This window comes from Manacus candei, unplaced genomic scaffold (genome assembly GCF_025592945.1).
Source record: "Manacus candei isolate 608988 ecotype Guabito, Panama unplaced genomic scaffold, ASM2559294v1 h1tg000014l, whole genome shotgun sequence".
NCBI classification, from domain to species: domain Eukaryota; kingdom Metazoa; phylum Chordata; class Aves; order Passeriformes; family Pipridae; genus Manacus; species Manacus candei.
The window spans coordinates 83,036,424-83,059,232 of NW_026138062.1; the positions used below are offsets into that span (position 1 = coordinate 83,036,424).

Genomic DNA, 22,809 nt, shown 5'->3' on the forward strand with positions numbered 1-22,809 from the left:
TGTGCTGTGTGTGCCTGCAGGTAAGAAAAGCTGGGAGTGCAGTCCCTCTGCTTTGGTTGCTGTGTCTCTTTGGGAGTGATTTTGGAGGGGAATCCCAGAGCGATTTGGTTTGAAGGGGACCTTCAAAGGCCAGCCTGTCTTCCGTGGGCAGGGACACCTTCCACTGTCCCCGGTTGCTGCGAGTCCCGTCCAGCCTGGCCTGGAACACTTGCAGGGATGGGGCAGGCTCAGCTTCCCTGTGCAGTGTGCTCTGATATCTCTCCACTGGCATCCTGAAAAATTTTGTCAGCACGTTTTGTGTGACAATGGTAAGCGGGACCTGGGTGAAAATTGGGGTTCTCTGAGGTGCAGAGGGAAAGAATTCTCCTTTGAAGTCCAATGTAATTCAGTTTTGCACGAGTCTTGTCTGACTTATGTTTGAATTGCTTTCTATTCTAGGCAGTTCTTTTAAATTAAACTTTTGTGTCTCCCCCCCAGTATCTTGTACAAGACAAAGCTACCTTTCCTCGTGGGAACGGACTGGCCGGGCTTTGGCAATCTGGCCCCTCGAAAGACTAAGTGACCTCTTCCAACAGGGGAAGACTTTCTGGCAAGCGGTGCCAGGAAGAACTGGAGTTTCTGGAGAATAAAAGCTGGAAGCGTGCCCCTGAAAATCCCCAGCCCTGGGTGGTCAGTGGTCTGACTTGCACGGACCGGTGACCTTGGCCAGGAGCGGTCCTGCGGGAAGCGCCTTTGCCCAGGCTGTAATTTTAATTTCCCTTGGATGCTTGGCAAAGCCCCTCTGGGTGAGCCCCAGTGCCTGGCAGGAGCAGAGCGGGCTTCCAGGGAGGTATTCACCTGGTCAGCGTCAGGAACCATCCTACCTGAGGCCTCGGTGAGTGCTTTTTGGACGACTGGACGGTGAAGCTGTCTGTGGGAATGACCTGGCTATGGCTCAGGGTAGTCCTAATTAAGGTGTCTTTTACTCCGTGTTCCCAGGCTGCCTCTTTCCCTTCGGTCGCCGTGGGTGTGCCGGACGCCTCTGGCAGGACTAACCCTGTGGCTTTTATGTCCAACGTGCTGTGCTGTGTGTGCCTGCAGGTAAGAAAAGCTGGGAGTGCAGTCCCTCTGCTTTGGTTGCTGTGTCTCTTTGGGAGTGATTTTGGAGGGGAATCCCAGAGCGATTTGGTTTGAAGGGGACCTTCAAAGGCCAGCCTGTCTTCCGTGGGCAGGGACACCTTCCACTGTCCCCGGTTGCTGCGAGTCCCGTCCAGCCTGGCCTGGAACACTTGCAGGGATGGGGCAGGCTCAGCTTCCCTGTGCAGTGTGCTCTGATATCTCTCCACTGGCATCCTGAAAAATTTTGTCAGCACGTTTTGTGTGACAATGGTAAGCGGGACCTGGGTGAAAATTGGGGTTCTCTGAGGTGCAGAGGGAAAGAATTCTCCTTTGAAGTCCAATGTAATTCAGTTTTGCACGAGTCTTGTCTGACTTATGTTTGAATTGCTTTCTATTCTAGGCAGTTCTTTTAAATTAAACTTTTGTGTCTCCCCCCCAGTATCTTGTACAAGACAAAGCTACCTTTCCTCGTGGGAACGGACTGGCCGGGCTTTGGCAATCTGGCCCCTCGAAAGACTAAGTGACCTCTTCCAACAGGGGAAGACTTTCTGGCAAGCGGTGCCAGGAAGAACTGGAGTTTCTGGAGAATAAAAGCTGGAAGCGTGCCCCTGAAAATCCCCAGCCCTGGGTGGTCAGTGGTCTGACTTGCACGGACCGGTGGCCTTGGCCAGGAGCGGTCCTGCGGGAAGCGCCTTTGCCCAGGCTGTAATTTTAATTTCCCTTGGATGCTTGGCAAAGCCCCTCTGGGTGAGCCCCAGTGCCTGGCAGGAGCAGAGCGGGCTTCCAGGGAGGTATTCACCTGGTCAGCGTCAGGAACCATCCTACCTGAGGCCTCGGTGAGTGCTTTTTGGACGACTGGACGGTGAAGCTGTCTGTGGGAATGACCTGGCTATGGCTCAGGGTAGTCCTAATTAAGGTGTCTTTTACTCCGTGTTCCCAGGCTGCCTCTTTCCCTTCGGTCGCCGTGGGTGTGCCGGACGCCTCTGGCAGGACTAACCCTGTGGCTTTTATGTCCAACGTGCTGTGCTGTGTGTGCCTGCAGGTAAGAAAAGCTGGGAGTGCAGTCCCTCTGCTTTGGTTGCTGTGTCTCTTTGGGAGTGATTTTGGAGGGGAATCCCAGAGCGATTTGGTTTGAAGGGGACCTTCAAAGGCCAGCCTGTCTTCCGTGGGCAGGGACACCTTCCACTGTCCCCGGTTGCTGCGAGTCCCGTCCAGCCTGGCCTGGAACACTTGCAGGGATGGGGCAGGCTCAGCTTCCCTGTGCAGTGTGCTCTGATATCTCTCCACTGGCATCCTGAAAAATTTTGTCAGCACGTTTTGTGTGACAATGGTAAGCGGGACCTGGGTGAAAATTGGGGTTCTCTGAGGTGCAGAGGGAAAGAATTCTCCTTTGAAGTCCAATGTAATTCAGTTTTGCACGAGTCTTGTCTGACTTATGTTTGAATTGCTTTCTATTCTAGGCAGTTCTTTTAAATTAAACTTTTGTGTCTCCCCCCCAGTATCTTGTACAAGACAAAGCTACCTTTCCTCGTGGGAACGGACTGGCCGGGCTTTGGCAATCTGGCCCCTCGAAAGACTAAGTGACCTCTTCCAACAGGGGAAGACTTTCTGGCAAGCGGTGCCAGGAAGAACTGGAGTTTCTGGAGAATAAAAGCTGGAAGCGTGCCCCTGAAAATCCCCAGCCCTGGGTGGTCAGTGGTCTGACTTGCACGGACCGGTGGCCTTGGCCAGGAGCGGTCCTGCGGGAAGCGCCTTTGCCCAGGCTGTAATTTTAATTTCCCTTGGATGCTTGGCAAAGCCCCTCTGGGTGAGCCCCAGTGCCTGGCAGGAGCAGAGCGGGCTTCCAGGGAGGTATTCACCTGGTCAGCGTCAGGAACCATCCTACCTGAGGCCTCGGTGAGTGCTTTTTGGACGACTGGACGGTGAAGCTGTCTGTGGGAATGACCTGGCTATGGCTCAGGGTAGTCCTAATTAAGGTGTCTTTTACTCCGTGTTCCCAGGCTGCCTCTTTCCCTTCGGTCGCCGTGGGTGTGCCGGACGCCTCTGGCAGGACTAACCCTGTGGCTTTTATGTCCAACGTGCTGTGCTGTGTGTGCCTGCAGGTAAGAAAAGCTGGGAGTGCAGTCCCTCTGCTTTGGTTGCTGTGTCTCTTTGGGAGTGATTTTGGAGGGGAATCCCAGAGCGATTTGGTTTGAAGGGGACCTTCAAAGGCCAGCCTGTCTTCCGTGGGCAGGGACACCTTCCACTGTCCCCGGTTGCTGCGAGTCCCGTCCAGCCTGGCCTGGAACACTTGCAGGGATGGGGCAGGCTCAGCTTCCCTGTGCAGTGTGCTCTGATATCTCTCCACTGGCATCCTGAAAAATTTTGTCAGCACGTTTTGTGTGACAATGGTAAGCGGGACCTGGGTGAAAATTGGGGTTCTCTGAGGTGCAGAGGGAAAGAATTCTCCTTTGAAGTCCAATGTAATTCAGTTTTGCACGAGTCTTGTCTGACTTATGTTTGAATTGCTTTCTATTCTAGGCAGTTCTTTTAAATTAAACTTTTGTGTCTCCCCCCCAGTATCTTGTACAAGACAAAGCTACCTTTCCTCGTGGGAACGGACTGGCCGGGCTTTGGCAATCTGGCCCCTCGAAAGACTAAGTGACCTCTTCCAACAGGGGAAGACTTTCTGGCAAGCGGTGCCAGGAAGAACTGGAGTTTCTGGAGAATAAAAGCTGGAAGCGAGCCCCTGAAAATCCCCAGCCCTGGGTGGTCAGTGGTCTGACTTGCACGGACCGGTGGCCTTGGCCAGGAGCGGTCCTGCGGGAAGCGCCTTTGCCCAGGCTGTAATTTTAATTTCCCTTGGATGCTTGGCAAAGCCCCTCTGGGTGAGCCCCAGTGCCTGGCAGGAGCAGAGCGGGCTTCCAGGGAGGTATTCACCTGGTCAGCGTCAGGAACCATCCTACCTGAGGCCTCGGTGAGTGCTTTTTGGACGACTGGACGGTGAAGCTGTCTGTGGGAATGACCTGGCTATGGCTCAGGGTAGTCCTAATTAAGGTGTCTTTTACTCCGTGTTCCCAGGCTGCCTCTTTCCCTTCGGTCGCCGTGGGTGTGCCGGACGCCTCTGGCAGGACTAACCCTGTGGCTTTTATGTCCAACGTGCTGTGCTGTGTGTGCCTGCAGGTAAGAAAAGCTGGGAGTGCAGTCCCTCTGCTTTGGTTGCTGTGTCTCTTTGGGAGTGATTTTGGAGGGGAATCCCAGAGCGATTTGGTTTGAAGGGGACCTTCAAAGGCCAGCCTGTCTTCCGTGGGCAGGGACACCTTCCACTGTCCCCGGTTGCTGCGAGTCCCGTCCAGCCTGGCCTGGAACACTTGCAGGGATGGGGCAGGCTCAGCTTCCCTGTGCAGTGTGCTCTGATATCTCTCCACTGGCATCCTGAAAAATTTTGTCAGCACGTTTTGTGTGACAATGGTAAGCGGGACCTGGGTGAAAATTGGGGTTCTCTGAGGTGCAGAGGGAAAGAATTCTCCTTTGAAGTCCAATGTAATTCAGTTTTGCACGAGTCTTGTCTGACTTATGTTTGAATTGCTTTCTATTCTAGGCAGTTCTTTTAAATTAAACTTTTGTGTCTCCCCCCCAGTATCTTGTACAAGACAAAGCTACCTTTCCTCGTGGGAACGGACTGGCCGGGCTTTGGCAATCTGGCCCCTCGAAAGACTAAGTGACCTCTTCCAACAGGGGAAGACTTTCTGGCAAGCGGTGCCAGGAAGAACTGGAGTTTCTGGAGAATAAAAGCTGGAAGCGAGCCCCTGAAAATCCCCAGCCCTGGGTGGTCAGTGGTCTGACTTGCACGGACCGGTGGCCTTGGCCAGGAGCGGTCCTGCGGGAAGCGCCTTTGCCCAGGCTGTAATTTTAATTTCCCTTGGATGCTTGGCAAAGCCCCTCTGGGTGAGCCCCAGTGCCTGGCAGGAGCAGAGCGGGCTTCCAGGGAGGTATTCACCTGGTCAGCGTCAGGAACCATCCTACCTGAGGCCTCGGTGAGTGCTTTTTGGACGACTGGACGGTGAAGCTGTCTGTGGGAATGACCTGGCTATGGCTCAGGGTAGTCCTAATTAAGGTGTCTTTTACTCCGTGTTCCCAGGCTGCCTCTTTCCCTTCGGTCGCCGTGGGTGTGCCGGACGCCTCTGGCAGGACTAACCCTGTGGCTTTTATGTCCAACGTGCTGTGCTGTGTGTGCCTGCAGGTAAGAAAAGCTGGGAGTGCAGTCCCTCTGCTTTGGTTGCTGTGTCTCTTTGGGAGTGATTTTGGAGGGGAATCCCAGAGCGATTTGGTTTGAAGGGGACCTTCAAAGGCCAGCCTGTCTTCCGTGGGCAGGGACACCTTCCGCTGTCCCCGGTTGCTGCGAGTCCCGTCCAGCCTGGCCTGGAACACTTGCAGGGATGGGGCAGGCTCAGCTTCCCTGTGCAGTGTGCTCTAATAGCTCTCCACTGGCATCGTGAAAAATGTTGTCAGCGTGTTTTGTTGGACGACGGTAAGCAGGACCTGGGTGAAAAGGACATTCTCTGAGGTGCTGGGAGAAGGAGGACTCGTGCGGGCACCTCCAGAGACAGCGGGAACGGGAGCGTGCTGCGGAGGAGGGAAATTCCAGGGGGTGGGTGCCGAGAAATTTGGCCTTCCCTCGCCCTGTGCTCTGCACTTAGCAGTGGGTCAAGTGCAGAAGTTTCCTGGGGACCCTGGGAAATGATGCCGGGTCTGCCAAGAAAAGTGGGGCCAAAGGAGCAGGACCTGGGTCTGCCAGCGTGGGAGAAACAAGGGACGGGTCATCCTCTGCCTCCAGGAGGGAGGGCAGCAGGAAAGGCCACGGACTAAAGCACTGAAGTGCCGTTCCCCAGGGAGCCCCTGCCCAGACCTGAACTTGCTTCTGCACTTGCTGTCCCTTTCCCAGCGGAGCCGAAGCGTCGGGTGCCGCTGCCGGGGGGATGGAGCTGCCAAGGACAAGCTGGGAGGGTGTTTGCCAGGGAAGGGGGTAGAAGGAGCTCTTGATGTGCTTTTTTTACTTCTTCATCCCACAGAATTGCCACGAGAGGAAATACTTCAGAGGGGCTTCCCTCCAGATAAGGCCTGAAGATGCCAGGAGGTTTCAGCCGGGAGGAAAGGAGCTGTGGAAGAAAAGCAGCCTAAAAACAGCCAGTGGGGATCATCAGGTTTTCCAGCCAAGAAGAACAAGGAGAGAGATGAGGGAATCGGGTTCCAATTCCTAATGCTTTGGTGGGTGCAGGAATGATTTCTGTGTGTTTTCCAGTCCCTTTGGATTCCTGGGATGATTTTAAAATGATGGCTTTAGCAATCAACTAAATCGCAGATGTTGTTTTTGAGAGGAAATGATGCCAAAGAAATGCAGAGTTTTGGGTCAGTTTTGGGGATGATTTGGGTCAGTTTTTGGGGTCAGTTTGGGGTCATTGTTTGGGGTGATTTGGGTCAGCTTTTGGGATGATTGGGGTCAGTTTTGGGTCAGCTTTTGGGATGATTGGGGTCAGGTTTTGGGGTCAGTTTTGGGTCAGCTTTTGGGGTGATTTGGGTCGGTTTTGGGTCAATTTTTGGGGAGCACTGGGTGTTACTGGGGGTTGTTGAGGAGCACTGGGTGTTACTGGGGTGTACTGGGGAGCACTGGGTGTTACTGAGGGTTGTTGGGGAGCACTGGGTGTTACTGGGGAGCACTGGGAGAGAAAATGAAAAATAAAGAGAATAAAAAATAAACGAAGTAAAGAAGGAAATATAAAAAAGAAAATTTAAAAAAAAAGGCAAAAAAACTAAAAAGGAAATAAAATGAAAATGAAATAAGAGAGAAAAAAAAAAAAAAGAAACCCCTTCTTGGGCACCCCGTTTCCTCTCCTCCCCCCCCCCCCCGAACCGTAAATTGCGGGGTCATCACCCCTAAAATGTGAGAAGGGGACCCCGAAATGTGGGTGAGGGAACCCCAGGGAGCCGGAAAAGTGGAGGGGGAGCCGCAGTAAGAAAGCGAAGCCGGGCGGTCGGGCGGCGGGGTGGGGGGGGGCGCATGCGCAGTCGTTGGCAAGACGCCGGCGATCACGTGGTAAGTAAGGGCAGGCAGGAGAGGGACCGGCGACGCATGCGCAGTGGCTCTCGTGCCGGTGCAGCGCGCCCTGCTCGAGTTAAGGGCCGGTTCCGGCGGCAGGGCGGGACTCGCGGCCTCCCGTCTGTCCCGGGGTGTGCGGGGGGGGAATAACGTGAATTTCTCCTGATTTTAATTCTCTTGGGCTCTTGTCCTCATTTTAATTTTTTTAAGGCTCTTGTCCTGATTTTAATTCTCTTGGTTCAAACCATTTCCTAATAAGTCAGTTTTAATGAAGTGTTTTCCAGTCCCTTTGGATTCCTGAGATGATTTTAAAATGATGGCTTTAGCAATCAACTAAATCGCAGATGTTGTTTTTGAGAGGAAATGATGCCAAAGAAATGCAGAGAGAGAGCATGGAATCATCCTGGGATCCTGGAGTGGTTTGGGTTGGAAAGGATCTCAGGGATCATCTCCTTCCACCCCCTGCCACAGGCAGGGACACCTTCTAATAGACCTCCAGCCTGGCCTTGGCCACTTGCAGGGATGGGGCAGCCACAACTTCTCTGTGCCAGGCCACCTCCCCACCCTCCCAGGGAAGAATGTCTCCCTTCTGTGCAATCTTTCCCTTTCTTCTCTGCAGGAAGTGGGCTGGGACAAGGGAATTGGCTCCCACGAGGCCGAGGATCAGAGCGGGCTGTGCACAGGGGACAACTTCCACTTCCGAACGGGGAAGGGCCCCTTCGTGCCCACCCCTGGCAAACTGGGACAGAGTAACATCTGCCTGCAGCTGGCTGGAGTTCCCGTTGGCTCTGGGCTTTCAGCCCGCCGGGGCTGCGGCGGGAGCCGCACGGAGGGAACGGGGGCCGGGGCCGCGCCGAGGGCCGGGGCCGGGCTGAGCGGGCGGGGCGGGGCCGCAGGGCCAGGCGGGCTGGGATTGGGCGGAGGCGCTCGAGTGCTGATTGGGCAGCGCTGCCAGCCCGCGGTATAAAGGGCCGGCGGGGCAGGTGGGGGCGGTTGTGTGTGGGGGCTGAGGGTGTGGCCCCGCTGCTGCCCGGGCTGCGGAGGGGAGAGCGCCTTGGCCGCTGGGTTTGTGCACCGGGGCAGCCGGGGGCGTTTAGGGGCGCCTTGTGCTGGGCGGCGGGGCCCGGGTAAGCCCCTTACCTGCCGGGTGCCCCCGGGGAGAGCCGTGGCATGGCTGTGGGTCCTGTGCTCTCTGGGTGTCTGAGGGTTTGCTTTGGGATCCCAAACCCTTTCCCCGTGCAGGGTTATGAGGCAAAGACTGCTTTAACTTGGTTTTTTGGTGCTGCGTTAATGCTTTTTGCTCGTTCTGTGTCCATTTGCAGCCTCGCTCGTGGTTTCCCCTGGTGTGGAGGCGAGTTGTGCTTCCTGCTGGGAGAGAGAACGGCCTTGGGAAGCTGCTCCATGAGCCACAGCTGTGCCGAGCCCGGCAGTCTGTCCAGGTAAGAGCAGGGCTTCTACTGCCCGTGAGGAGCTGGGTTTGCTGTTGGAAGATAGAATGTGCCTATGCCTTTAAATGCAAGGACAGGCAGAAGCCGGGAGGGACCCTGAGCAGGTTTGGTGGCACGACAGCAGTTTGAAAAGACCTTGACTGTGGGAGAAATGTCCAGGAAAACGATTCCTTTTTTGCAGGGAGGCAGTTTGCGAGGACAGGGGGGTTGCTGTGCTCTCTAGCAAAACTACTGACCTTGGGATGTCTAGGGTGGGGAGATGTTGGCCACGTGTGGGCTGGAGCAAAGGTGTGTGGGTGCCTGTGTGTGACAGCCGTGGGTGTGCAGGAAGGGGGGTTCTGGTGCCATTGGAGCTGCCAGGGAGCCAAAAGGGGCACGGTTGTCTGAAAAAGGCAAAAAGTCTCAGTCTCTGTTGACACGTGTACCAAAGGAGATGCAAATTTTCCCTTTCTCGTTGCAGACTTCGCAAAGCTCCCCAGGAAAGGAAGCTTTATATTCCTCCCCAGCTTTATGCTAAAGGTTTCCTTCCTCCTGTCTCAGCACCCTTTCTGCTGTTGGGAGAGCACGAGGTGGATGGAGAGGATCCCCAGGCATCTGCAGGCACAAGGGACTCATACAACTGCGATTTTCCTCCAGCCCTCGTGAAAGGGACTTCCAGGATACTCTTGGGAATGTACCAGCTCTCCTGCTGGAGCTTTTCTATGGAATATTTGAACACAAAGGGTAAAACTAAAGTCAGGTCTGTTCTGGAGTATGTTACACTTGTGCAAAACTCCGTTCTTCTGTTTATTTTCTGTTCTGGAAAGAACAGTCTGGGGTTCCTGGGCACTTCCTATTGAGTGATTCCATGAAAATAATTTTGTACTGAAAGGGGAAAGGAGCTGTCTGTGGGAGGTCAGGTGTCCATGATAAAAGCTTTATGCTTTTCAGTCAGATAAGCCTTAAAATATCTCACAGTGTATAGGAATGCCTGGCTTCTAAAAGTCACCAGCTGAGTCTTAGAGGCTCCTTTGAAGAGCTGTTTTCAGGCAGGCAAATTGCCCCCCAGGAGGGACTCTGTGCCTGCTCTCCCGTGGCTCCAAGGGATCTCTGGCCCTTCACGCCGGCACCGAGATTTTCTCGGGAAGGGCCTCAGATCTCCGGACCAGTCTGGGACACAGGCAAGATCCCCCTGCAGTTTAGGACCAAATTGGCCCCCTGGAGGGACAGTGCTGTTGGTGCCCCCCGGGTTGGGGCACCCCGAGGACTCCAGCGCGCACCGAAAGGATTATTCGGGGAGATCCTCGGGGTGCCCGGCCCTGGGGAGCTCAAAGCAAGGTCCCTGCCATGGATTCAGGCATTGCTGAGAGTATCCCAGGGGTCCCTGTCCCTGCTAGACAGGGAGCTCTCTAATGGGCTGTAATTGGGTTCTAAAAGCGGTGCTCCAAGTGCCAAACAAGTGTGGGATTGGGATTAAGAAATGAGCAGTGAGGGTGCAATTGGCTGTTTTCTCTGGAATGTGACTGTGAGAGCTGCAGGAGTGCCAGGTGTGTGTTCCAGTCCCCAGCATTTGGTTTGCACATGTCCTGCTCAGACACAAGTACAATTTCCTCAGTCCTGAACACAGCAGAATGAGAATTATGGACTGGCAGTGTTAAGGTGATTGGTGTGACAGGGGTCAAACTGGGAAAACATTGGGGAATTCCTCAGTTTGTGTTTTTGCCAAACTCACCCAAACCTCTGCTAGGAAGTGATGGGCTGGAAAAGTTGAGGCAGAAATGGAATTGAAAACTGGGGCTCTTGACACTGTAATTGCTGAAACTAAATGTGTCCAAGCAGCAGCTCTTGTTGTGCAGGGAATAACTCCTGTCAGCAGCAAGGCCCTGACTGAAGTGGCAGCTGCAGTTGTTCCTGTGGTGTGGGCCAGTGGAGCTGCAGGAGAGTGGAAGAGGGCAGAACCTGTAGGTATTACCCCTGATGTGGGATCTCTATGGGTAAGGCCAACCCAGTATCCTTTAAAATCAGAATGCCAGACTGGATTGGTTGCAGGAACAGCTAAATTGGCTCCTCCTGGTTTGCTTGTAGGACGTGAATGCAAGAACCTGCCAAGAAAACCAGTGGACAAGATGATTGATTAGTGCAGGACCTGAGAGAAGCACCTTGAATGACAACCTGGAGGAGTTTCCAGTATTGGATTTAAAAGATGGCCTTTGCATCTCCTTGAGCAAGGAAAGCCAAGAAAGCTTTGCTTTTGCAGGAGAAAATGGGGCAAGCAGGCAGGAAGAAGAGAAGCCCCGTGACTCCTCCCTGAGCCCCAGACAGCCCATGAACTGCCTTGCTGGGAATGGTGGGACGGGCTGGACTCTGCATTGCTCCCTCGGGATGTGTGGTAAGACTGTTATGGCGACTTTTTGAATAGATGGTGCAAGGGCAGCCTTTAAGCAGCTGAAGCATTCCCTGAGGAGAGCTCTGGGTCTGCCAGATGTGTCAGAACTGTTGGAAGCATCTTTGGTGGGGAGGGCAAACAAAGGCCAAGGTGTGCAGTGACCCCCCTGAGAAGGGACTTTCAGTTAATGGCATCCCTGATGGTGAACTTTGTGGGCTGTTCCCCCTGTAGGGCAGGTGATAGTCCCAGCTCCAGTTATGGGAAAAATGGTTAAAAGGGAGCCCCAAAAGCTGGAAGTCCTCCTGGAGGCTCCTGGCAAAGAGAGTTTGCTGCGTTCCCCCTGACAGAAGGACAGTGATAGCTTTTGAGTGCTGGTAGATCCTTTTAATAGATAGCCTTGAGTGTGTCCTTGTTGCACCAGTAGGACTTATCAAAGTCCCCATATTCCAGGAGATAGACACATTGAAGTTTAAAATATTCTTCCTAATCCTTTGTTGGCTTGAGGCTCTCCCCTCAGGAACTGCAGGAACTCCTGGTGCCGCCTGGGCCGATGGATTGGACGCCCCAGCCCCTCCGTTCCTGCCCGGCCACTGGGGCCGTGTCCAGTGGTGGCACTGCCAGCCCTGCAGGTGAAGTGGGAAGGGCCTTTGCAGGTCTGGTGGGTCACATTTATAGCAGGTAAAGTTGCAGTAAAAGGACCTGGGGTCTGTTATTCTTGAGTTCAGAAAGCTCCTTTTGATTGGTGAGCAGGACAAAGTGGATCCTTAAGAGTTCCCATCCGTGTTTGTGTCTCAGCCTGTGTTAGGATTCAGGGCTGTAGCTGTTGTTGTCACTGAGGAGTCAAACTGTGCTTTAAATAATGAGACCCTGGCCTGATGGCCCAGTGTTAAGAAAAAAGGGGGAATGCTCTCTGAGTGTTGAGATGTAACAAGGGCTAATCCTTTTTGCAGTGGGATGGAGCCTGGAAAGTGCACAGAGCTGAGCCCAGGGATTGAAAGGGACCAAGCAAGGGAGGTGAAGAAAGAAGGAAGAAGGGAAGTGAGGCAGCAGGCAAGCAGCACCAAGTTGCTGTGTAAGCAGGTGAGTTGTGTTGAGGTTCCTCAGGCAGGCACTGAGGACTTGGAGGGCTCCAGACAGAGCAGACCTGGGAAGGCCCTCGGTGAAGCCCCTTGGAAACCTTCTAAGGGTAGTTGTGTATGGTGATAAGTGTTGGGAAATGTCCTGAATGTGGAACAGGAATGCAGGGAAGGAAAATGAGCCCTCCTGTAATGCTGACCCCTCCCATCAGCTGCAGTGGAGACCCCTCCGTGTGCCCTTTGGGAGCGGATTGCCAGGACCCCCGTGGGGCTGGGATCATGGCAGGGTGTTGTAAGCAAGGAATGCCTGGCTTCTAAAAGTCACCAGCTGAGTCTTAGAGGCTCCTTTGAAGAGCTGTTTTCAGGCAGGCAAATTGCCCCCCAGGAGGGACTCTGTGCCTGCTCTCCCGTGGCTCCAAGGGATCTCTGGCCCTTCACGCCGGCACCGAGATTTTCTCGGGAAGGGCCTCAGATCTCCGGACCAGTCTGGGACACAGGCAAGATCCCCCTGCAGTTTAGGACCAAATTGGCCCCCTGGAGGGACAGTGCTGTTGGTGCCCCCCGGGTTGGGGCACCCCGAGGACTCCAGCGCGCACCGAAAGGATTATTCGGGGAGATCCTCGGGGTGCCCGGCCCTGGGGAGCTCAAAGCAAGGTCCCTGCCATGGATTCAGGCATTGCTGAGAGTATCCCAGGGGTCCCTGTCCCTGCTAGACAGGGAGCTCTCTAATGGGCTGTAATTGGGTTCTAAAAGCGGTGCTCCAAGTGCCAAACAAGTGTGGGATTGGGATTAAGAAATGAGCAGTGAGGGTGCAATTGGCTGTTTTCTCTGGAATGTGACTGTGAGAGCTGCAGGAGTGCCAGGTGTGTGTTCCAGTCCCCAGCATTTGGTTTGCACATGTCCTGCTCAGACACAGGTCCAACTTGCTCAGTCCTTAACCCAAGAGAGGGAGAATTATGGACTGGCAGTGTTAAGGTGATTGGTGTGACAGGGGTCAAACTGGGAAAACATTGGGGAATTCCTCAGTTGGTCTGTTTGCCAAACTAACCCAAACCTGTGCTAGGAAGAGATGGACTGGGGTCTCTGATCTCCTGGGCAGTTGTTTTGCATGACCCTGGGAGCCTCTGGGATTAGACTGGCCTGGGCAGACAGGGAGCAGTTTGTCCTGTGGAGCTGGGCTGGGTTTGTTGAGGATGCCTTGGGAGGCAGGGCTGGAGAGGCTCCTCTGTTGGCTGTAGTGGTGGAAGGTTGTAGCAGCAGGGCTGGAGCCTTCGCCCTCCTGCTCCCCCCGTGAGCCCCGACGGGCCCGTGCCCTTGGCAATGGAGGGCCCCCCATTGCTGAGTCAGCGGTTCCGGGGGCCAGGAGGGATGGGATCAGGATGCCGAGCTCCGCCCAGGGCCAGGGCTGCCAGTGTTCAACCATGGAGGGAACTGAAAGCACAGTGAGATGGAGGCCAAGCTGCAGCACAGGGATGGGTGAGAAAAGACCCTAGTCCTCAGGTGGAGCTTTGAATTCCCTGGAAAAATGGATCCTGTCAGATGGATCAGGCCCTTGTGGGTGCTGGAGCAGAGGCCTCTCTCATTTTTGGTCACCCTGAAAGGTTGCAAGGACAGCAAGTTCTGACTGCAGGATGAGGTGGCAAACAAAGTGAAGTGGTCCAGAGAAAAGCTGAGGCTAAAATTGGTCCTGTGCCAGAGCAGCCTCGTGCAGTGCTTGTTGCTGTCCCTGAGTGTCCCATTGCAGTGGATATTTCCAAGGGTGCCTTGTGCTGGGGAGCACTGGGGCAGTTCCCTTTCCCTGGGCAGGGCAGGCAGGGCACGTTTCCCCCCTCGAGGGTGGCTCCACAGTCCCCCCCTGTGCCCTGGGAGCGTGGCAGAACACCTGGACCCACTGTCCTTGTCAGAGAGGGCACAAGGGATGGTTGGATGGGGGAGGGAATGGCTCAGGGAGTACAAGCACCATTACAATGAGTAGGGCAGCACCTGGAAAGGAAGAAGGGGAGTTAATCCAGACAAAATCCAAGCACCTGCCCAACCTGTGATATTTTTAGGAACTCAGTGGTGCTGTGGTCCCCAGGAAGTATTGCCCAGGACTAGGCAGGAGACTTCAGGCTCTGTCACCCCCAGAGCAAGTGTCCAGGGGCAGGCAGTGGGGAGGCAGCTCTGTTGTTGAGGATGGGGTTATTTTCTCTGCTTTATTTTGTCTCCAGAGATGTTCTTCCCATTAATCCAAACTGACTCCATCTCCTAACTCTCTGAAGAGGTTTTCTGCTTTTTGTGGGAGGGTAAGGTTTGGGTTCTAACTATAGAAGAGCCAACAAAATAAAGGCTTTGTGGCAAACAAATGGTGTCTCCCAAACTCTTTGTACTTCAAATAGATGCCTTTATTCTTAGTTTTTTCTTATTGGTATTCTCAAGGTACTTGATACCCTGTCTACAGTTATTTATTTTGGCTTCTCTTTTTTATTTGTTACAGAGTTGATGTGACTGACTTCTTTTTGAAATGCAGCAGTGCTCTCAAGGATATTTCCCCCCCACTCCTGGGCTTGTGCAGGGCTGTTGAGTCCGTGTGTGCCACTGTTCTTGTCCCAGGGGGACCGAGTGACATTTGGAACCAAACCTGGGGACTTGAACTCTAGGAATGTTTCTGTGTCTTTGAATTTTAAATTGCACATGAAGCAGAAATATGTTTGTGTTTTCCAGGTTATATTGTCATGAAAATAGAAATGCATCATTGGATCTTACTCCTCTGAGGGCAAACCACCAGACTGATCATTTCTTGGTCCATCAGACCCAGTGCCAGGAACTCAGAGGGGTGTTTGTGTGCAAATGTGCTGAGTGGTGGTGGCCCCCGTGAGACTGTGACCAGCTGGAAATGTGTGTGTGTGTGTGTGCAGAGCTGGGCTGGATCCCTTGGGATTTGGCTCCCAGATCCCCCCCAGCCTTCAGGAAAACCAGAGGCCACCGAACCCTGAGGGAAGGGAGTCCCATTTGCAGAAGGGTTTGTAGATTGGGGAAAAGCTCTCCAGAACAAAGCCTGTGTTCCAAACCCCTTCAGGCCAAAGTCAAGGAGCACAAACCCTGGAGTCATCAAGTTATGAAGTTTGGTTCAAACCATTTCCTAATAAGTCAGTTTTAATGAAGTGTTAAAAGGAGAACTTAAATAAGGGTAATTTCTGATGGAGAATAATGGGAAGAAGTGGTTTAAGTTCCCTAAACATGTTTTATATCAGTCCATGGTTATTTAATTGAGCATTGTTTGGAATTTTTCTTTTTGCATTCGTTCCTGGTGTGCTTTTCTCTATCTAAGGGATGTTTGGAGGTCTTTTTGATTGCTTGAAGGTTTTTAATGTCAGTGCTGGATTGGGGTGGACAGTCATTGTAACATGATTTAGAGTTGGATGCATTTTATCCTGTGTGCCCTCTTTGATGTCTCGTGTTCAGCGAGTGACTGGTCAGAGTTTGGCCCAAGCCTTTGTTTTTCAGGTGAAAAACCCGAAGGGGGAATTGTAGTTGCAGCTTTGCCCTTGAGCTGCAGCTGGAGCCTGGCCAAAGAACAAGGCAAAGCTCCCTGGGGAAGGAAGGGGGAGCCAGAGAAGAAAAGCAGCTGCAGCCAGAAAGGTGGGTTTGGGCGGGAGAAGAGGGGCTGTGACCCAGCAAGGGGCTCTGGAGGGCTCTGGGGTCCCTGTAATGGCTCTGGGGTCTCTATAGGGGCTCTGGGGTCTCTATAGGGGCTCTGGAGGGCTCTGGGGTCCCTATAATGGCTCTGGGGTCTCTGTAGGGACTCTGGGGTTTCTATCGTGGCTCTGGGGTCCCTATAATGGCTCTGGGGTCTCTGTAGGGACTCTGGGGTTTCTATCGTGGCTCTGGGGTCCCTATAATGGCTCTGGGGTCTCTGTAGGGGCTCTGGGGTCCCTCTCCTGGCTCGGGGTCCCTCTCCTGGCTCGGGGTCCCTCTCGTGGCTCGGGGTCCCTCTCGTGGCTCGGGGTCCCTCTCGTGGCTCGGGGTCCCTCTCCTGGCTCGGGGTCCCTCTCCCTGCCGGCACAGGAGCTGCTGCCGCCCCAGCAAGAGGCAGAGGAGTCGCTGCCCAGAAGCAAGAACTCACTGAGAGCTGAACTGGGGCCGTGTGGGCAGGGCCAGAGGGGAGCAAAGGAAGGGATTTGTTGCTAAGAAAAGAAATAAAGTTTGGGTCATTTGTTGGGGAGATTTGTGTCAGTTTCTGATCATTTTTGGGGGTTATTTTTAGTGAGTTTCTGGTCATTTTTGGGGGAGATTTGGGTCAGTTTCTGGTCATTTTTCGGGATGATTTGGGTGAGTTTTGGGTTTATTTTTGTGGTAATTTTGGGTCAGTTTCTGGTCATTTTTTGGGGTGATTGGGCTGACTTTTGGGTCATTTTTTTGGGGAGATTTGGGTGAGTCTTGGTGTCAGTGTTTTGGGGTTTTGGGGTCAGTTTCTGGTCATATCTGGGGCTGATTTTGTATCATTTTGGGTCAGTTTTGGGGGGGGTTTTTTGCATTTTTAGGTCAGGTTTTGGGCCAATTTGGAGTTAGTTTTTGAGGTGATTTGGGCCAGTTTTGGGTCAGTTCTGGATCAATTTTTGGAGTGAATTGGATCAGTTTTTGTGTCACTTTTTGGGGAGATTTGGGTGAGTTCTGGGTCATTTTTGGGGAGATTTGAATCAGTTTCTGGTAGTTTTTTGGGGAGACTTGGGTGAGTTCTGGGTCTCTCCTGATTGTAATTCCTTCAGGCTCCTCTCCTGATTTTAATTTTTTTAGGCTCTTCTCCTCATTTTAATTTTTTAGGCTCCTCTCCTGATTTTAATTTTTTTAGTCCCCTCTCCTGATTTTAATTTTTTTAGTCCCCTCTCCTGATTTTAATTTTTTTAGTCCCCTCTCCTGATTTTAATTTTTTCAGGCTCCTCTCCTGATTTTAATTTTTTTAGGCTCCTCTCCTGATTTTTATTGTATTAGTCCCGTGTCCTGATTTTAATTTTTTCAGGCTCCTCTCCTGTTTTTAATTTTTTTAGGCTCTTCTCCTGATTGTAATTTTTTTAGGCTCTTCTCTTGATTTTAATTCTCTTAGGTTCTTCTCCTGATTTTAATTCTCTTGGGCTCTCCTCCTGATTTTTATATTTTTAGACTCTTCTCCTGATTTTCATTTTTTTTAGGCTCTTCCCCTGATTTTCATTTTTTTTTTAGGCTCTTCTCCTGATTTTAATTCTCTTAGGAGAAGAGCCTAGAGAATTAAAACCAGGAGAAGAGCCTAATTACACAAGTAAATTTTCAAACCACCAGCAATCACAAGCCAATTATCCGATTTCCCAAAAGAACTACACGAACAAATACGGTTATAAAACAAAAAAAAAATGCCATAAGTAAAAAATCGCATAGCAACAGTGCCCCCTGGTGACAGAGAAAAAGAATTGCACATATATTTGAGATGAAATACTGCCACCTGCTGACGGAAAACAGGAACTGCATTGAAAAAATTTTGAACAGCGCATGCGCAGTCGTTGGCAAAACGCCGGCGATCACGTGGTAAGTAAGGGCAGGCAGGAGAGGGACCGGCGACGCATGCGCAGTGGCTCTCGTGCCGGTGCAGCGCTCCCTGCTCGAGTTAAGGGCCGGTTCCGGCGGCAGGGCGGGACTCGCGGCCTCCCGTCTGTCCCGGGGTGTGCGGGGGGGGGAATAACGTGAAGATTTCTTGGGGTGAAAGCGCAGAAATTAGCGAGGAGGGACGCTAATTTGGGTTAGGGTTAGGAGTTTCGGTCACCGGAAGTAGTGAGCGACCGGAAGTCCTCCAAGGCCCCGGCCCGGAAGTCCGCCAAGCCCATAGCAAAGATGGCGCCACCAGGACCGGAACGACCACACTAAAGATGGCGGCCCCGGCCCGGAAGTTCGCCAAGCCCACAGTAAAGATGGCGCCGCCAGGACCGGAACGACCACACTAAAGATGGCGGCCCCGGCCCGGAAGTTCGCCAAGCCCACAGTAAAGATGGCGCCGCCAGGACCGGAACGACCACACTAAAGATGGCGGCGAGAGGCTTCCGCCGCGACCCGGACCCCCACCCCGCGCCCGCAGCGCCGTCTCGCCGCGCTGCTTCCCGCTGCGGGGACAGGGCGGGGCGCTCGGCGGCGCCGGGCGCGGGCGGCAGGTTCGTGGGCGGCGGCAGGCACCGGCGCCGGCAGCCCCCGTCTCGGGGCCGCGGCGCGCGAGGACCGCATGGCGCGCACGTCGCGCCGCCCTCTCGCCCCGCTCCGCTCCCGCTCCCGCCCCTGCCCCCGCTTCTGCCCCGCTCGCTCCCGCCGTGCCCTGGAGATGCTATCGGGGCTGCGCCGCCGCCTTCCCCCCCCGGAAGCGACCCACGGCGGCAGATTCGACGGAGATCGACCCCGGGGTAAGCTGGGCGCGTCCAAAGGCGCCGCGGGTCTCGCCAAGGAGGGGAGGGGGGGGGGGAGGCGCGCGGCTGCAGTACCGCTCCCGGCCGTGTCCGCCAGGCGGCGACTGTGAGGCAGGGCCCGGCGCTCGGCGGCGCTCTTGCAAGCGACGCCCCTGGCAAAGCGGCGCTGCTTGGGCACTGCCGGCCTTCCCCCGGAGTGCCCGGGCTGGCCCAGCACCTGGCCGAACCTCTTAGGGAAGAGGCAAGGAACAACTGCGCTTCTTCTGCCCTTTCTTTAGCCCGGGACTGGAACACAGACAAAATCAAGGGGCTCTTGGACCTGTGCAGGCTCCGAGCAGTTTTCAGCCTTCCTTAGCAGGGCATTCTCACCCTCCGAAAAGCTGAAAGGCTTTAACAGCTGGAGACGCGCCTGCAGCTGTGCAGATTAGTGTAGTTTCTTTTAGGAAATGAAGGGGAAGTTTTCCTGTTGGGAGCCTAAATACCGAGTCTACTCTGCTTTTTCAATCAGGTGACGAAGCTTAGGGAAGAAAAGACCAAAGGCCTCGAGGTGAGTACATTCTACCGAGTTCTGCTTTTCTGGCATCGGTTTGGGAAAATCACGTGAAATTCTAAAAAGCTTCTCTCCGTGTTTTCTAGTTGTTTTTTCAGCCTTGCTCTAAGTTTCACGTAGAAAAGGGCATAGAATTATTAGAACAGACAAACTAGACTTCCTCGGGAGAGATGGAAGAAAAGTCTGCTGATTCCAGTTCTGCTTTTCTTGTCTTCCCTTCGACTGTCGTTTTCTCTCCCCTGCTGTTCAAATAGGCTGCAGTTAATTGCTCTGCTGAAGAGTTTGCTGTCCTAAGTGTCTGTCAAATTGATGCCTTCAACTCAAGACAGCACCTGCTCCTTAGTTACAAAAAGTTCCTCACAGGAAATGTTCAGGCGTGCCCATAAATCTCCTCGCTGTTTGTTTGGGAGAACAGGCTTTTCTCGTCTGTAACAGAACAGTCGTGTCATCTGCTCTGGAATGCTGGTGGCAATCTAGTCAGAAGAGGACCCCGTGCTTCACTAATTTTCCCTTTTTGTTGTTGGGGGTGACTTCTTCCCAGGCATGTTATTCTTGACCCCCCGGGGCAAACGGAGGTGTCAGCGTCAGGAGCCATCCTAACTGAGGCCCTGGGAGGTCAGTGCTTTTTGTGGGACTGGACGGTGAAGCTGTCTGTGGGAATGACCTGGCTATGGCTCAGGGTAGTCCTAATTAAGGTGTCTTTTACTCCGTGTTCCCAGGCTGCCTCTTTCCCTTCGGTCGCCGTGGGACGCCTCTGGCAGGACTAACCCTGTGGCTTTTATGTCCAACGTGCTGTGCTGTGTGTGCCTGCAGGTAAGAAAAGCTGGGAGTGCAGTCCCTCTGCTTTGGTTGCTGTGTCTCTTTGGGAGTGATTTTGGAGGGGAATCCCAGAGCGATTTGGTTTGAAGGGGACCTTCAAAGGCCAGCCTGTCTTCCGTGGGCAGGGACACCTTCCACTGTCCCCGGTTGCTGCGAGTCCCGTCCAGCCTGGCCTGGAACACTTGCAGGGATGGGGCAGGCTCAGCTTCCCTGTGCAGTGTGCTCTGATATCTCTCCACTGGCATCCTGAAAAATTTTGTCAGCACGTTTTGTGTGACAATGGTAAGCGGGACCTGGGTGAAAATTGGGGTTCTCTGAGGTGCAGAGGGAAAGAATTCTCCTTTGAAGTCCAATGTAATTCAGTTTTGCACGAGTCTTGTCTGACTTATGTTTGAATTGCTTTCTATTCTAGGCAGTTCTTTTAAATTAAACTTTTGTGTCTCCCCCCCAGTATCTTGTACAAGACAAAGCTACCTTTCCTCGTGGGAACGGACTGGCCGGGCTTTGGCAATCTGGCCCCTCGAAAGACTAAGTGACCTCTTCCAACAGGGGAAGACTTTCTGGCAAGCGGTGCCAGGAAGAACTGGAGTTTCTGGAGAATAAAAGCTGGAAGCGTGCCCCTGAAAATCCCCAGCCCTGGGTGGTCAGTGGTCTGACTTGCACGGACCGGTGGCCTTGGCCAGGAGCGGTCCTGCGGGAAGCGCCTTTGCCCAGGCTGTAATTTTAATTTCCCTTGGATGCTTGGCAAAGCCCCTCTGGGTGAGCCCCAGTGCCTGGCAGGAGCAGAGCGGGCTTCCAGGGAGGTATTCACCTGGTCAGCGTCAGGAACCATCCTACCTGAGGCCTCGGTGAGTGCTTTTTGGACGACTGGACGGTGAAGCTGTCTGTGGGAATGACCTGGCTATGGCTCAGGGTAGTCCTAATTAAGGTGTCTTTTACTCCGTGTTCCCAGGCTGCCTCTTTCCCTTCGGTCGCCGTGGGTGTGCCGGACGCCTCTGGCAGGACTAACCCTGTGGCTTTTATGTCCAACGTGCTGTGCTGTGTGTGCCTGCAGGTAAGAAAAGCTGGGAGTGCAGTCCCTCTGCTTTGGTTGCTGTGTCTCTTTGGGAGTGATTTTGGAGGGGAATCCCAGAGCGATTTGGTTTGAAGGGGACCTTCAAAGGCCAGCCTGTCTTCCGTGGGCAGGGACACCTTCCGCTGTCCCCGGTTGCTGCGAGTCCCGTCCAGCCTGGCCTGGAACACTTGCAGGGATGGGGCAGGCTCAGCTTCCCTGTGCAGTGTGCTCTAATAGCTCTCCACTGGCATCGTGAAAAATGTTGTCAGCGTGTTTTGTTGGACGACGGTAAGCAGGACCTGGGTGAAAAGGACATTCTCTGAGGTGCTGGGAGAAGGAGGACTCGTGCGGGCACCTCCAGAGACAGCGGGAACGGGAGCGTGCTGCGGAGGAGGGAAATTCCAGGGGGTGGGTGCCGAGAAATTTGGCCTTCCCTCGCCCTGTGCTCTGCACTTAGCAGTGGGTCAAGTGCAGAAGTTTCCTGGGGACCCTGGGAAATGATGCCGGGTCTGCCAAGAAAAGTGGGGCCAAAGGAGCAGGACCTGGGTCTGCCAGCGTGGGAGAAACAAGGGACGGGTCATCCTCTGCCTCCAGGAGGGAGGGCAGCAGGAAAGGCCACGGACTAAAGCACTGAAGTGCCGTTCCCCAGGGAGCCCCTGCCCAGACCTGAACTTGCTTCTGCACTTGCTGTCCCTTTCCCAGCGGAGCCGAAGCGTCGGGTGCCGCTGCCGGGGGGATGGAGCTGCCAAGGACAAGCTGGGAGGGTGTTTGCCAGGGAAGGGGGTAGAAGGAGCTCTTGATGTGCTTTTTTTACTTCTTCATCCCACAGAATTGCCACGAGAGGAAATACTTCAGAGGGGCTTCCCTCCAGATAAGGCCTGAAGATGCCAGGAGGTTTCAGCCGGGAGGAAAGGAGCTGTGGAAGAAAAGCAGCCTAAAAACAGCCAGTGGGGATCATCAGGTTTTCCAGCCAAGAAGAACAAGGAGAGAGATGAGGGAATCGGGTTCCAATTCCTAATGCTTTGGTGGGTGCAGGAATGATTTCTGTGTGTTTTCCAGTCCCTTTGGATTCCTGGGATGATTTTAAAATGATGGCTTTAGCAATCAACTAAATCGCAGATGTTGTTTTTGAGAGGAAATGATGCCAAAGAAATGCAGAGTTTTGGGTCAGTTTTGGGGATGATTTGGGTCAGTTTTTGGGGTCAGTTTGGGGTCATTGTTTGGGGTGATTTGGGTCAGCTTTTGGGATGATTGGGGTCAGTTTTGGGTCAGCTTTTGGGATGATTGGGGTCAGGTTTTGGGGTCAGTTTTGGGTCAGCTTTTGGGGTGATTTGGGTCGGTTTTGGGTCAATTTTTGGGGAGCACTGGGTGTTACTGGGGGTTGTTGAGGAGCACTGGGTGTTACTGGGGTGTACTGGGGAGCACTGGGTGTTACTGAGGGTTGTTGGGGAGCACTGGGTGTTACTGGGGAGCACTGGGAGAGAAAATGAAAAATAAAGAGAATAAAAAATAAACGAAGTAAAGAAGGAAATATAAAAAAGAAAATTTAAAAAAAAAGGCAAAAAAACTAAAAAGGAAATAAAATGAAAATGAAATAAGAGAGAAAAAAAAAAAAAAGAAACCCCTTCTTGGGCACCCCGTTTCCTCTCCTCCCCCCCCCCCCCGAACCGTAAATTGCGGGGTCATCACCCCTAAAATGTGAGAAGGGGACCCCGAAATGTGGGTGAGGGAACCCCAGGGAGCCGGAAAAGTGGAGGGGGAGCCGCAGTAAGAAAGCGAAGCCGGGCGGTCGGGCGGCGGGGTGGGGGGGGGCGCATGCGCAGTCGTTGGCAAGACGCCGGCGATCACGTGGTAAGTAAGGGCAGGCAGGAGAGGGACCGGCGACGCATGCGCAGTGGCTCTCGTGCCGGTGCAGCGCGCCC

The 22,809-nt window shown here is 53.6% G+C and overlaps 1 long non-coding RNA gene across 1 annotated transcript; it reads left to right on the top strand.

The window, feature by feature from the left end:
• The first annotated feature begins 8,181 nt into the window (after positions 1-8,181).
• Positions 8,182-11,929, top strand: LOC127467800 (uncharacterized). Its single transcript, XR_007903315.1, has 3 exons — positions 8,182-8,613; positions 9,083-10,990; positions 11,492-11,929. It is a non-coding gene; the product is annotated as an uncharacterized LOC127467800 (long non-coding RNA).
• The last annotated feature ends 10,880 nt before the right edge of the window (positions 11,930-22,809 follow it).